Below are 14,858 nucleotides of genomic sequence, written 5' to 3' on the forward strand. Positions count from 1 at the left end.
CTGGTGACTGCCGGGGTGCGAGATCTCCTCTCTGGATGATTTACTCCTCGAGGACTTAGAGCCGGAGCTAAAAGCTTTAGACCTGTCCTGCTCCGGGATTCGCAGCCGGAGACTTACGTGAGGAGGATGACGCCGAAGTCGACTTCTTAGATGACGACGACGTCTTAGTCAAGGATTTCACTGCTTGACCCTGACCTTAGGTCTAACCGAAGCGTCAGGAGGAGTATATAATTCATCACCTGCAAAGCCTTGGAAGGATGGGAGGGTTGCAGGAGTAGAAGAAACAGTTACACCCAAGGGTGACCCTTGGGTGTCCACCCTACTTACCCTCGACCAACAGGTCGTCTACACCTACCATAGGTTCCACATTAATATCTAGAGTCGCGACGTCCGTGGATATCCTGTCTTGATCAGTTAATGAGGCAGCCAGCTGTTGTTGGATGAAGGCGATAGTAGGGGCCGCCTCTACTGGGTCGACGTATCCTGTCGCCTTGCCTCCGGGAAGATTAACAGCGCCAACCGCTTCTCCAAGATGTAGGGCATACCCTTGGCGGCGTTCTTCCCAAAACCGCCGACCAGGCCCGCAGGGTTTGCCAGTGCGGTATCCTTCACTGCCGGCGCCTGGAAGAGAGGGCGTAGATTAGATTTAAGAATCACTTAAAACTAAAACTTAAAATATAACTTAAACTTAGATGCCTTAAGTTAAAGTGGATGATGAAAACTTAAGCACTAAAACAGAAGCGGAGCAGCTACCGGAGATGGGTATACTCACCCCTTCTAAAAGAAAAGCTGGCTCACCAGATCGTAACATATGGTACACGTCTCATGGTACCAGACCTGGATGTCCCCGTGCAGCGTCGCGCATGGAGCATGGGACCGGCAAACTTCGTGTCCACATGGGTCCTGAAGTGTGGCGGCGCATCCCGGATGCTCACAGTTGGTGGCCTGTAAGTGGGAAGATACATGAGTATCTTAAAGATAACACTTACAGGCTAAGGACAGAAGAACTCCGTTGCATGCCGGAGCTCGGAAAAAAATTTGGGCATAACCCCCCCCTGCCTCGCCTGAATAGGCTATAATCCCGGAGATATCCGGTAAGACATGTAAGGGAGGGGGGGAAAAGGTTTAAGGTACTTAAGATAAACTTATAGTTAATCTAATAACGCTTAAACCTAAAACTCAAACGAACCGGACCAAGTCCAGTGCGTAGCGGAGTTTAGTAACTCAGCAATGCGGTAAGGTTAGCAGGGACCCACTGTATGTTCCGGTCCACTCTACTGGTGACTAACATCTTCCCGCTGGATGCCAGGACTCCGATCAGGAAAGGAGTCCTAGCAAGGTCGGGAAGAGCGAGGAGACATACAGGCTTGGAGCGAACCGGAGCGACAAGGAAGCAACGGATGGGGGGAAAGGCCAGTACCCCCCACCACATCACCACCGGGCCGGACCGAGAAGCCGGAGAGGTCGCGTCCAGTCTGGGTCTGTCCCGTCTCCCTGGCCCCTCCGCCTGGGAGGAGAGAGGGAGGCATGCTCGGGTATGGGTGCGGAGCGTGCGTGGGCAGACCGACCCACCCTCCCCCGACTCTATGAAGAGCGGGAGAGGTGGGGGGAAGGGGACTGGGCAGGCGTCTGGCTGTCTCGTGATCGCGTAGTGACCACGAGGCGGTAAGACTAAAATAAGACAACTAAGCCTAGACCAACCAACTGATCAGAGAGATGCTATCGGGAAGCAAACTGAACTGAAAGCGGTAGCATGGAGACCTACTGGGCCAAAACCGACTGATCAGAGAGATGCTATAGGGAAGCAACCGAACTGATGAGCGGTAGCATAGCTCAAGGAGCCAGGACCTAGGCTAAGCCAGACGGCCTAACTAACCTAGCCACAACAAAATACATGGTATATAATAAAATAAAAGAAAGAAAACAATATAGTAGGAGAAAAAATCCAGGAGTGTACGACTAACACCGAAGGAAAGTCTACCACTCAAAGCTAGTCAGAGGCCGATACTAAGAGCCGGGACTAGGGTCTGGAAAGAAGAAGCCTACATAAGGTAAAAGACATGCATGCATGACAAACCTGAGTAGACAGTACCCTAAGTAAAATGGATAATAAATATAGAGCGTATATAGATAAGGGGATGTTCTAGGTATGGGAGACCGAGAACGAACCCACCACGCGGCAGAACCATGCTGCCATGCTTCCGACCCCGAGTTCGTATTTATACCTAAAAAACGGCAAATACTGACTGAGGGCCGGAAAAAACCAACTAACCATAAATACTGAGTACTTAACTTAGCTGCTGCAATAGCTGCACGCTCCATCATAGATAAATCCAACGAAAGGGCACAAAAAACACAGAGAGAAAAATATCACGTGTGACTCGTGTGCGCTAACTGAAAGGATGGCCACCAGAGGCGCAGCAGTCGGCAGCATGGGATGGAGTAGTAGTAGTACGAGCTGCCTCACTCTGTGGGTCGGCTCTCCTCATGGAGGGTTTTTGTTGTGGGAGATTTCTATTGGTATTTGGCTCGTGGTAGTGGTCTCACTCGCCTAGTGTTCATACCGACACCCTCTTGGAGGGTGAGCGAGTCAGTTATACTGACCTTTTTCTTTATTTTATTTATTCTCTGGTATGTGTTAGTACATTTACCCTAGAAATAATAGATGAAAGGATATTTCGCGCAGCGACACGAGCTGAGCCCAGAAAAAAAAGGTATCTTCTTTTGTTTTGCTATAACAAATGAAGGGTCACCAATCTTATTGAAGTTTATATAAACAAGACAAGATGCCACTGAATATAAGACAGATGCATGGCCCGTAATGTGAAAATATTTTCATATTGTTGGTTTATTTTGATTTCAAGAGTTTCAAATATGTACCGTAGAGACAATTACTGTATATGTACTGTAGATGACAAAGTCTACAGTCATTCTATATGACCTAACTTTTCTTGAAATTGATGTTATTATGATATAACAAAGTTTCATGTATACTTACCTGGCAGGTATATATATAGCTATATTCTCTGTTCGCACTGGCAGAACTTTTAACAAAACTCGCGGCAAACCGCTAGATCACTGGTAGTTCAGGTGATCGCCACCCCGCTCCCGTGGCGCTGGTGCTCGGAATCGTTCCCATTTTCGTCAGATTTTTCTCTGAACCCTGTCTCCTGAGGGGAGGTGGGTGGGAATTTAATTATATATACCTGCCAGGTAAGTATACATGAAACTTTGTTATATCATAATAACATCATTTTCATGTATGACACTTACCTGGCAGGTATATATATAGCTGATTGACACATTTGGAGGTGGGTCAAAGACAGCAACATTGTAAGAGTTTTAAAATTTAAAATTTAAAATACTCTTAGATTCCTTACCTGCTAAGGTAGCTGACTTCAGCATTCCTGCCTCTTAGCCTGCTAAACCTTCTTAGTAGCTTCCAACTAGACGTGACCTATTAGTTGATGAAGCTAAATACAAGGGTCTGACACTGGACGGGACCAATTGTTGACAGGAAACCCTAGCCCTCTCTTACCCACGGGCATTCATGCTAGGATAAGTTAGACCACCTGAACCACACACAAAACTAACCTAACACACTACACTTCACAGACTGAAGAGGAAATCACCCTCTCAGGCAACCGTAAAATCAACACCACTTCATTAAAATACCTAGCATGTTAGTAAGTTATGGGGTGGAAAATCCTTTGCCCAATACTGCCTCCTGAGGATACTATGGACCCAACGTTTGACAATTGTCAAACGTTGTTTTGACGTTTCTAAGGTAATGACTTGCAAACACACTGAATTAGTCCTCCAAAACGTCGTTTCAATGATATCTTTGAGGCCATATTCTTTTAAAAGCCAACGAAGTAGCTACTGCTCTCACTTCGTGCGCCTTAACCTTAAGGATGCCGAAATTTTCTTCTTGGCATAACATATGAGATTCTTTAATTAGTTCCCTAAGGAAAAAGGCAATAGCATTTTTGGTCATTGCTCTGCTAGGATCCTTCACAGAGCACCACAGTGATTCTGAAGTTCCTCTAATCTTACTGGTTTTCTCCAAATAATAGCGCAATGCCCTTACTGGACAAAGAACTCTCTCTTGTTCCTGTCCTACTAGATCTGAAAGACCCATAATTTCAAACGACCTTGGCCATGGATGAGCTGGATTCTCGTTCTTGGCCAAGAACCCCTCCTGAAATGAGCAACCGCTTTGTCATGTTTCCAACCAATATGTTTGCTAATTGCTTGCAGCTCACTCACCCACTTTTAGCTGTGGCCAAGGCCACCAAAAAGATGGTCTTTTTTGAGATATCTCTCAACGAAGCTTGATTATCGGTTCGAACATTACTAGTTCCTAAAAATTTCAGGACCACATCGAGATTCCAGGAAGGCGTTCTGTATTGGGGCTCCTTCCTTGTTGCAAAGGACCTTATGAGGTCTCTCAGATCTAGATTATTTGTAATATCTAGACCTCTATGTCTAAATACTGAAGCCAAACATACTCCGATACCCTTTAATCGTCTGAGTTGACAATTTTTATTTCCTTCTTTAAGTATAAAAGAAAGTCGGCAATTTGGGTCACAGAGGTACTGGATGAAGAAATCTTCCGACTCTTGCACCACTTGCGAAAGATTTCCCACTTCGCCTGGTACACCTTAATAGTAGAGGCTCTTCTAGCTGCGGCCACCGCTCTGGCCGCCTCTCTAGAAAACCCCCTCGCTCTGACAAGTTCTTTCGATAGTCTGAACGCAGTCAGACCCAGAGCGAGGGTGTTCTTGTGGTACCTGTTGAAGTGAGGCTGTTTGAGTAGATCTACTCTGCTGGAAGTGTCCTTGGTACATCTATTGTCCATTCCAGTACCTCTGTGAACCAATCTCGGGCCAGCCAGTATGGAGCTATGAGAGTCATTCTTGTTCCCTTGACTCTCCATGAATTTCTTCAAAACCCTTTCCTAATATCTTGAACGGGGGAAAGGCGTAGACGTCTTAGCCCCGTCCATCTAGAAGAAATGCGTCTACTGCGACTGCTTGACGGTCTGGGACTGGAGAGCAATAAGTCGTTCAATCTCTTTGTCATTGCTGTCGCAAACAAGTCCACCACTGGGCGACCCCATAATTTCCACAGATTCTGGCATACTTCTAAATGAAGAGTCCATTCTGTTGATAGAAGTTGACCTTCCCTGCTCAACAGGTCCGCTCTCACATTCTTCTCCCCTTGAATGAATCTGGTGAGAAGGGTTACGTTTTCCTTCTCTGCCCAAAGAAGGATCTCCTCCGCCAACTTGCAAAGAGAGATTGAATGTGTCCCTCCTTGTTTGCGGATGTACGCCAGAGCTGTGGTATTGTCCGCGTTGACTTGTACCACCTTGTTGCGAATCACCGCGTTGAACTCTTTCAAAGCCAAGAAAATCGCCATCAGTTCCTTCCTGTTTATATGCCAAGCCGCTTCCTCCTTGCTCCAACGACCTGAAACTTCTTGAAGTCCGAGAGTCGCTCCCCAGCCTGCGTCCGACAGCGTCTGAGAACAATACATGGTCTTGGGGTTCTTTTGCTGGAGAGACGCTCCCTGCGCTACTTCCCCGGAGTTAGCCACCACCGCAATTCCCTCTTTGATCTTGCGAGGAATTCGAAAAACAGGAAGGAATCTGGTTGCGATTTTCTTGGCCAGGACTTGGTTCAAAAATATTTTGTAGGGGTCTCATGTGAAGCCTTCCTAGCGAAACGAACCGTTCCAGGACGAGAGTGTCCCCCAGTAAGCTCATCCACTCTCGTGCTGAACATTGTTCTTTCTCTAGAAAGGCTTGCACTTTCCGGATGCACTGCGTCTTGTCTGTTTGGGAGACGGAAAGCCCGAAAAGTCACTGAGGAGATCAGAATCCCCAAATAAACTAGCTCCTGACTTGGGGTCATATTCGACTTTTCTAAGTTCACCATCAACCCTAACTCTTTCGTTAATGTTAACGTCATTTCTAAGTCCTCCAGACATTGCTTTCTTGATTGGGCTCTTATGAGCCAATCGTCTAGGTATAGAGACACTCTTATTCCTAGAATGTGTAGCCACTTCGCCACGCTCGCCATCACTCTTGTAAAAACTTGTGGGGCTGTGCACAGTCCAAAGCAGAGGGCTTTGAACTGAAAGACCCTGTTCTGGATCACAATCTCAGGTACTTCATCCCTGGATCCTGCATGAATTGGATATGAAAATATGCGTCTTGAAGGTCCAGGGTGACCATCCAGTCCCCTGGACGTACCGCTGCCAGTACTGAATCGTCGTCTCCTCGTAAATTTTGTTTTCTCTACAAATAAATTGAGTTGACTTACGTCCAGTACTGGTCTCCATCCCCCCGAGGATTTTCGCTACTAAAAAAACAGCCGGTTGTAAAATCCGAGATAAGTGATCCAGAACAGGTTCTATTGCTCCTTTCTTGAGCATAGAAAGAACTTGTTCTTGTAGTGCTTCTTGTTTCCCTGGATCGCTGTAGTGAGCTCCAAGCTCTCTTGGCGATGTCGCAAGAGGTGGTCTCTTCAGAAAAGGGATCTTGTAACCTTCTTTGGCTACCTTGACGACCCAAGGATCTGCTCCCTTTTCTTGCCAAATCTCCCAAAACTTCTGGAGTCTGGCACCTACTGATGTCTGAAGGACTTGTTGTTCATTGTTTAGTACTGGGTTTCGAACCCCTCTTGGACGGAGCTCTTCTTGCTCTGAAGGCAGGACGAGAAAAGGACTTGCCTCGAAGGGCTGACTAGTTGCCTTGATTCCTTAGGGGTCTTCTAACCACCTTGTTGGGTAAAAATTTCCTTACCGAGAAGTTAACAGATCCTGCGTCGCCTTCTGAGTTAGGGAAAGCGAAATATCCTTGATAATATCCGCAGGAAACAATTGATCCGAAAGTGGGGAATAAAACCAATTAGGATTTCTGGGCGTTAGAAACGCCCTTAGCAGCAAAAGAGCATAGGAGTGACCTTTTTCTTTAAAACTCCTGCGGTGAAAAGAGATGCTAATTCATTCGCGCCATCCCTTAAGGTTGGCTTTGTCCATGCAGGACATAATACTGCTTGGGAGTTGAGAAGCCGTTGATTCATTATTTTCCACTGTTCGTCCCAGAGCCCCCAAGGACCAATCCAGAAATTAAAAACCTCGAAGGTCCGAAAAATCCCTTTCAAGAGATGATCTAATTCCTGATGGAGACCACCACACTTTGGCCGAATTCAAGGCATGTCTGCGGGAACTGTCAACAATGTTGGAAAAATCCCCTGGGAGGAGGCAGGAACTCCCAGGCCGAGATTTTCCCCCGTCGCATACCAATTCCGGACTTCGATGCCAATTTGGCAGGAGGGAAAGAGAGAACACAGTCTTGCCCGCTTCCCTCTTCTCCTTCAACCACGTATCAATTCTTTGAAGAGCCTTCTAGCCGTAATCGAAAACTTCATCTTCAAAAATGAGGACTTCTTCGAAGTTTTATTCTTGGAGAATTGAGAAAGGGGTGATGTCGGAGCTGCCGGCTGAAAATCCCCTTCAAAAGTGAAAGAAGGCAATTCGTCAATTTCTTATAGTCTGAAGAAGGTGCTTCACCTTCTTTTTCTTCCTCAGATTCTAAGTCTTCTATTTCCTCTTCTGCCGAAGACACATCCTGTAAACCCCAGGTCTTGCTGCAGAAAATCTTCTCCAAACCTCGCGGGAAGAAACCGGCTCCTGCCGCCTGCGTCCTGCGTCCTTCTGAGATCCGAGGTTGCGTCCTGCGTCCTGTTCCGGCAGCTTGCGTCCTGCGTCCTGCTCCGGAAACTTGCGTCCTGCTTCTGTTCTCGTAACTTGCGTCCTGCGTCCTGCTCCCCGTAACTTGCGTACTACCCGAGACTCCGAAGTATGACGAGAAGGAGGCAAACCATCATGCGTCCTCTTAGACGACTTGACTGGGGAGAGATGCGTCCTTACGCCTCGTAGGAGGATGTTCCGATGTTCCCCACGATTTAACTAAATCGGCTAACCTTCCTTGCATCTCTTCAAGGAAGTTCCTAGTCTCTGCTTCCTGGCGGGAATTCTGAGCAAGCGGAGAACGAAGAAGAGACGGATCATCAAAAACGAGAAACTCGATCTTGAGTTCTACGATAAGGGAGAAGATATCGGAGAGACTGCTCCGTATTCAGAAGGGAGGGCTCCTATCCAGAGAAACGTCGTACACATGAGGTCTTGCGTCTTGTCTTGACTTAAAGGATCTCCTCTTTTAATCGAACCACCTCTTCCTCATCACTAGAAGAGAAAATCTCGGACTACTCCACCGTTCTTGAGGGTACCGCTCATCTTGAGACGTAGGTCTATGCGTCCTCTTCAGAGGACGCGAAACTTCCGCATAACGTCCATACCTGCCTGACGCAGCACTATCTGTATAGGAAAAACACTTCCCAGTGTCACCTTTTCTATGGCGCACTGCTGCAGCCTGGGACGCAACAGGACTGCCTGAAGGGACGACTGATCGTAAGGGAACCCCTCTCGCCTCCCTTCGACTGTCGACATGCCTTCTCCCTTGGGTCTGGAGCTTGGCAGAGGGCCTAGGTCTAGGAGCACGAGTGAGACGATCAGCCGCCCCTCCACTACCACTGACACTTTCAATCGTACCCACTTTGTCTGTAAGACGCTGAATCTGATCGCCCATTGACGCAAGGGCGGCAAACACTTTCACAAATATTAGTTATCCTCAGAAACAGCAGCGGGCGCAGGAGAGACCTGAGGAGAAGGATTAACAACTTCTACTTGGGAAGAAGGGGGAGAAATAACAGAAGTATTCAGGCCTTACTAGAAGAACCTGACCTCTCACTCCGAGACACCGATCTTCTTACTCTATCCTTTTCAAGTCTCTCAACATATTTGGTGAAAGTCTTCCACTCCTTCTCATTTAAACTTTCACACTCATTACATCTATTATCCCAAGTACACAAAACCTCTCTACACTTCTTACATACTGTGTGAGGGTCTACCGAGGCTTTCGGCAGTCTCACTTGCACCCTTCTTTCATACACACTCGAAATACTATACCAGAATCAGGACATTATATAACTTCCAATCGCGATTGCCAATCCAACTTTCCAATACGATACCCAAAAAACCATCCAAGTACAGCGAAAGTCAGCTAACGAGTTTCGAATTCTAGCAGGGAACCAACAACGATGTTGCCGGTTCAGTGGCAGAAAAAAATCGGACGAAAATGGGAACGATTCCGAGCACCAGCGCCACGGGAGCGGGGTGCGATCACCTGAACTACCAGTGATCTAGCGGTTGCCGCGAGTTTTGAAAATTGTTCTGCCAGTGCGAACAGAGAATATAGCTATATATATACCTGCCAGGTAAGAGTGTCATACATGAAAATGGTACCATTATTTGTATTTATAACTAAAGCTAATGAATTTTTGGACCTTCCTTGATTACAGCAGCACCTCAAATGAAGACACTTTGAGGGTTTGGCCTCTCTGATAGATAGTGAAGTCCACTAAATAAAAAAGACCTTAAACATACTATTATATCCTGAATTTGAATATTTTCAAGATACCATCTGACTATAAGTAATCCCTTGTAGTTCCTAACTTGAACCAACCTATACTTTACACCTAGCATTCAATTTACGAGAAATATCTAAAAATGCATCACATCTAACATGGCAGCAAAGAAAAATAAAATCACAATAAAGTAGCTGTGGTAATGTGAAATGAGACTGTGGATATTATAGGTATCCCTGAACAAGATCAAGAACATATGATGATGATGCTTGCATATCTTGATCACAAGCAGACCTGTGAGAAAGTCAATATTGTTTGTCGACAGAGATCCTGTTTGGTTTGATCAACCGCAGCTATAGTACACTCGCCTAAGATGAAGATTTCCATGCAAATTATCTTCTCAAAATCAATGAAATGTATGCATACTCTGGACAGCTCACATATATCCAGTCTTCTTAAGAGATTACCATTTAAACTTATTCGGGAATGATTAAGTACGTACAGTATTATAATTCACAATCATTTGTCATTCCAAAATCTTTAATGGTATGTATATGGCTCTTTAAAATGTTCATTCCAAATTTGTTGCAAACATTATTCATTGTCATCGCCAAGACAGCCTATCTAAGGTGGTATAATTACATCATAAGGGCTATCAAGCACCATCACTAATTTGACAGATGAAATAACTCCAAGAAGAGATAATTAAAATATCGTTACAAGGATCCCTTGTATTTTCTATCTACACATTAACTTTTACATAAAATACAGTGCATACAGGAACAGTTTCAGACATAATCCCAAAGTGATTTCTAAATCACTAATAACTTGCAGGTACTTGTCAAGAATGAAATATTGAATTTAGGCCAAAGGCCAAGCACTGGGACCTTTGAGGCCATTTAGAACTCAAAGGAAATTGAGAACAAAAATGTTTAATGGTGTAGTACTGGAGGAAACCTTGCAGTTGCACTATGAAAACATTGTGAGAAGAGGGTGGAAAATAATAGTAAGAAAGTTGAAAGTCAGATGGAAGAAAGAGAATGCAAACAGGTATGCACAGTTCAATGAATGAAAGGGTTGCAGCTAGGGGCCAAATGGATGATGAAAAGCCCTGAAGTAATGCCTACAGTGCATGGTGTAAGGTGCACTAATGACACTAACCCTCCTATGGGGCAAGTGCTGGTCATGGTGTAAATCTTGCTGAAAAATTTGCTCAATCCTTATGTGACCCTGATACTTACGCCTCAAGATCAGTCTCTGCGCTGCAGGTTTTGGCAACTGGCATCAGAGATTCCTTATTGATGCGAGGATATCTTGACTGGTTGAAAGTGTATGTCTTCACCTGCAACATGAAGGAAAATAATAGTATTGGCCACATCAGAACATTATTTGTTTACAACATCACTGAATATATTGTATAACTAATCTTTTACAGTATACAGTAAGAAAACTACTAACTACAGTATAATTGTTTGATTGTATTTTGATTGTATAGTGCTTTTTACATTGCATGAAACCAGTTGTTATTCAGCAATGGGACCAACGGCTTTACATGACTTCCGAACCACGTTGAGAGTGAATTTCTAGCACCGGAAAACTAAAAAATAATGTAATCTTCTATATATAAATTGAAAAATTATATTCGGGCATAAAGCATTGTATGTAAATAACAGTTGTGCCTGAATATAAGTATTCAATTTATCCAGTTTCAGCTTTATATGTATGGAAACCTTCAATACTGTATTATCACCAAATAAATACAAAATGAGCTAACTACTATATAATTACTCATGCAGCTGTTACAGTTATGCTGTAGTCCACACTTATGAAGTTTTAACAAAGAATGCATCACTGTATTTATCCACTGAAAACGTAAAAAAAATTGCATATTCTATGGGTTTATTTCTAAACTATGTTGGATAAAAATTTATACTTTTCATACAAAAGGACACTTACAAAGACCATAAAATAATCATGGCTGCCTTGATAAAAAAATAACAATGATGCACCAGCATTGTATTCATATTGCCAGTAACATCGACTTTTACTCAACTAAGAGGTGTTTCATCAAATCTCTAAAAAAAATCATCATTTGAATGAAAAAATCTTACCTGAAAACCTTGGTACTCTGATGACCTTCTGTGTATCATCATCAGTATTGAAATGAGTTCATCAGCACCCATGGGACGTTGCAGTCGTAACTCTTGTTCAGGTGCTGGAAGGATCATAATAATGTAAAAAAAAAAGTAATAAAACACAAAATAGAAATTTAAGCATATACCATGTAGTGCTTATTTATTTATTCCTAATTTATATTAATTTGCCCTCTCAGACCCACAGATACTAATAGTAGTAATATAGTAGATTCACATCAACTGTGGATTTGATGTCTAAGCCAGTCCCTTACGATGCTCCTGATTGGCTGTTGATGAGCCAATCACAGGGCTGGAAACTCTCAGTCACTCTCGGGTGTTCAAATAGGCAGGATGTATGTTCCACCTCTCCTGAGGGATAGTCTTTCAAAAGTATCCCTCAGGAGAGATGGAACATACATCCTGCCTAAGTGAACTCTCGAGAGAGAGACTGAGAGTTTCCAGCCTGTGATTGGCTTATCAACAGCCAATTAGGAGCATTGTAAGGGACTGGCCTAGACATCAAATGCAAGGTTGATGTCTAGGACTTTTAATTTTGTGAGGTAATGGGATGCACACTTTAGGGTGGACATCATCATCATCGTGTGGAACAAGCCCACAGGGGCCACTGATTTGAAATTCAAGATCCCAAAGACTAAGGTGTTCATATGAAAGAAGAAACAGAGGGTAATAGGATATACAGAAAGAAAAGATCAGTTATTGGAAAAGTAAAAATAAGTTAACAAATTACAAATAAATAGATAAAATGTAAGTAATTATAAAATACAAGGAGAACTATTTTAGGTTCGACCTGTGTTCGCCGGTGAAAAGTTCCTGTAACTCACTTTTCTAAGTATAAATAGTTATACCCGACACCCTTTGGGTGCTTGCGAGAGGGTAGTAACCTCAGCATACCATGCTAGCTTTTTTCTCTGGTATATTTAGAATCTATTTATACTTAGAAAAGTGAGCTACAGGAAACTTTTCACCGGGCGACACAGGTCTTCCCCAGAAATAGATTTTCCTTCGTCAAAATCCCTTTTTAGGGTAGTAATGCATTGCATCTTCACTTCAACTTTTGAGGCTCCAACTGCACATCCTCCTCAGGGAGTCTGTTCCACAGTGTAATTGTGTGAGGAATAAAGGACCTCTGGAACTGAGAAGTTCGATAGCGAGGCACCTTTACTGCATATTAGTGCCGCTGTTCAACCAATCTGGTTGTTCTATGTGGGAAAAGAGGATCAGTGATCGAATGTGAAAAGGATAAGTAACTGTTAAGTCTTATACCTAAAATGGCTGGGCAAAAGAGGAAGGAATAAAAACTAAAGAATCTATGAAAGCTAAGAAAAGTTAAGTTTTAGAGAGAGGGAGAGAGAGAGAGAGAAATATTGCATGATGAAAATTCTGTTTCCCATCCCCATCATGAACTTAAAATTCACCCCCTCATTGTAAATAAAGGCATTGGTATTGTTTTTCTAGTTAAAAAAAAAAATAGGCACGTGCTTTTTATAACAACGGGTCGTATTCTGACCTACAAATGTAATAGGGTTGTCAATAACTTCTGCCAAGTTATGGAATTGAAAGTCACATTTAATAACATAAAGGGACTTCCAGTAAATGTGGACCTTGAAGAGGACAGAGTACTTGGGCTATTGATGCTTTGACTATATCTTTTAATGGTAGAACTCATTTTATTACTCTGAAAAAGGTGGTTACACTTTCCCAATCAGTTATGAGTGTTTATGCCTACCTGTTACCAAGATCAATTGAAAACTAATGAGTTGATTTTGATGTAACTCGGTTAAAAGCATTAATTGCAATCCTCAATAGATGTTTATATTTGCAGAATGTCTATAAAACTATCTATAAAACTGACTTTCTTTATTTGACACAAAAATTACATCAAATCGGTGACCTCCATCAAAAATAAGTCACCTGGAAAATCATTTAACAAATATTTTGACAATATTCAATCAAAATTGGTCATCTATTCTCAAGATCTTTTAAAAACCAAAACTTTCTCCAATACCTTAGCGGAAGCTTGTTGACTCTTTTTCGGGAGGCATTTTATATTCAAGCTTTAGCTGAATGGAATGGAATACATATAAGTTTACGCCAAAGGCCAAGTAAACACACTTATTTCAATGCACTAAAAAGTGAAAAATAATTTTTTGAGACACCAGGATTTCCTTACAATTAATCATGTTTACAAAAAATAAAAAAAAAAACATGGGTGCCAAGCATGGAAGAAAATGCTACAGAAAAAAAAATGTGTATATTTTTTTTTATCTCTTTTAGCATTTCCTTCCATGTTTGGCACCCATGCTTTTATTAGTAGACATGATTAATTGCAAGAAAATCCTGGTGTCTCAAAACATTTATTTTTTACTTTAGCACATTTTAATAAAAGTGTTTAATAAATTTGTTATATCTTTTACTTTGTACTTTTTAGTTTTGACAGAAATTGTAACAGATTTATGATTGTAGCTAATGAAAATTATATCCTGTCACACCAAAGGTGGTTGAAAAAATCCGTAAAATTAGTATTAAATTACGTATTCTACAGAGTCAAAGAAGTTCTGAAAAACTTGAAGAGTTTCATACGAATCCTGAGATATGGGGAGGGGTCACTGTAGGGTCACTAGAGACCATTGCCAACCTACTGATCATGTAAGGTCGTATTGTCACTGGGACCTAAGTGACCATGCAAAATTTAGTGTCGATTGGACGAAGGGAACAGGTAAAAAACTGAGTTACAAGATTTGACCAAGGGACTAACAAACAAATAAACAGACAAAAAGGCAAGCTAAATAAGTATATAAAGGTTGATAGGCATAACAGGATGAAAACCTCAGTTTTAACTATGAAACAATTGTGGGAAAGGTGGAAAGTAAGATGGGAGTAAAAAGAATATGAACAGAGGTACAATAAAAGGGATAAAAGGGGTTGCAGATATGGGCAAAATGGATACTCTAAAGAACCTTAAGTAATACCCTATGGAGAGTTTTGCTTAAGGAAACTAATCTATTACTTGGGATTAAACATGAGGTACAGTGTTTGTACACTCAATCCTTAATCATGTGTTCTTACTTTCATGAGCACATCAATATCTAAATTACAACAGTGTGCAAACTAAGTACTACATACATACTATGCATACAAGAGTAGGAAATGGTCCTATATATGTACATTACTTTTCAAACACTTTATGTTATGTAACTATCCAAGC

The 14,858-nt window shown here is 42.5% G+C and overlaps 1 protein-coding gene and 1 pseudogene across 6 annotated transcripts in view; one reads left to right on the forward strand and one right to left on the reverse strand.

The window, feature by feature from the left end:
- LOC135225189 (UTP--glucose-1-phosphate uridylyltransferase-like) overlaps nucleotides 1–14,858 on the forward strand; it is a 152,981-nt gene that overhangs the window by 75,546 nt on the left and 62,577 nt on the right. The window lies entirely within an intron of this gene.
- The window catches only part of LOC135225188 (UTP--glucose-1-phosphate uridylyltransferase-like), a 32,720-nt pseudogene that overhangs the window by 17,232 nt on the left and 630 nt on the right, over nucleotides 1–14,858 (reverse strand).

The sequence above is a fragment of the Macrobrachium nipponense genome, chromosome 13 (assembly GCF_015104395.2).
Source record: "Macrobrachium nipponense isolate FS-2020 chromosome 13, ASM1510439v2, whole genome shotgun sequence".
Taxonomy (NCBI): Eukaryota; Metazoa; Arthropoda; class Malacostraca; order Decapoda; family Palaemonidae; genus Macrobrachium; species Macrobrachium nipponense.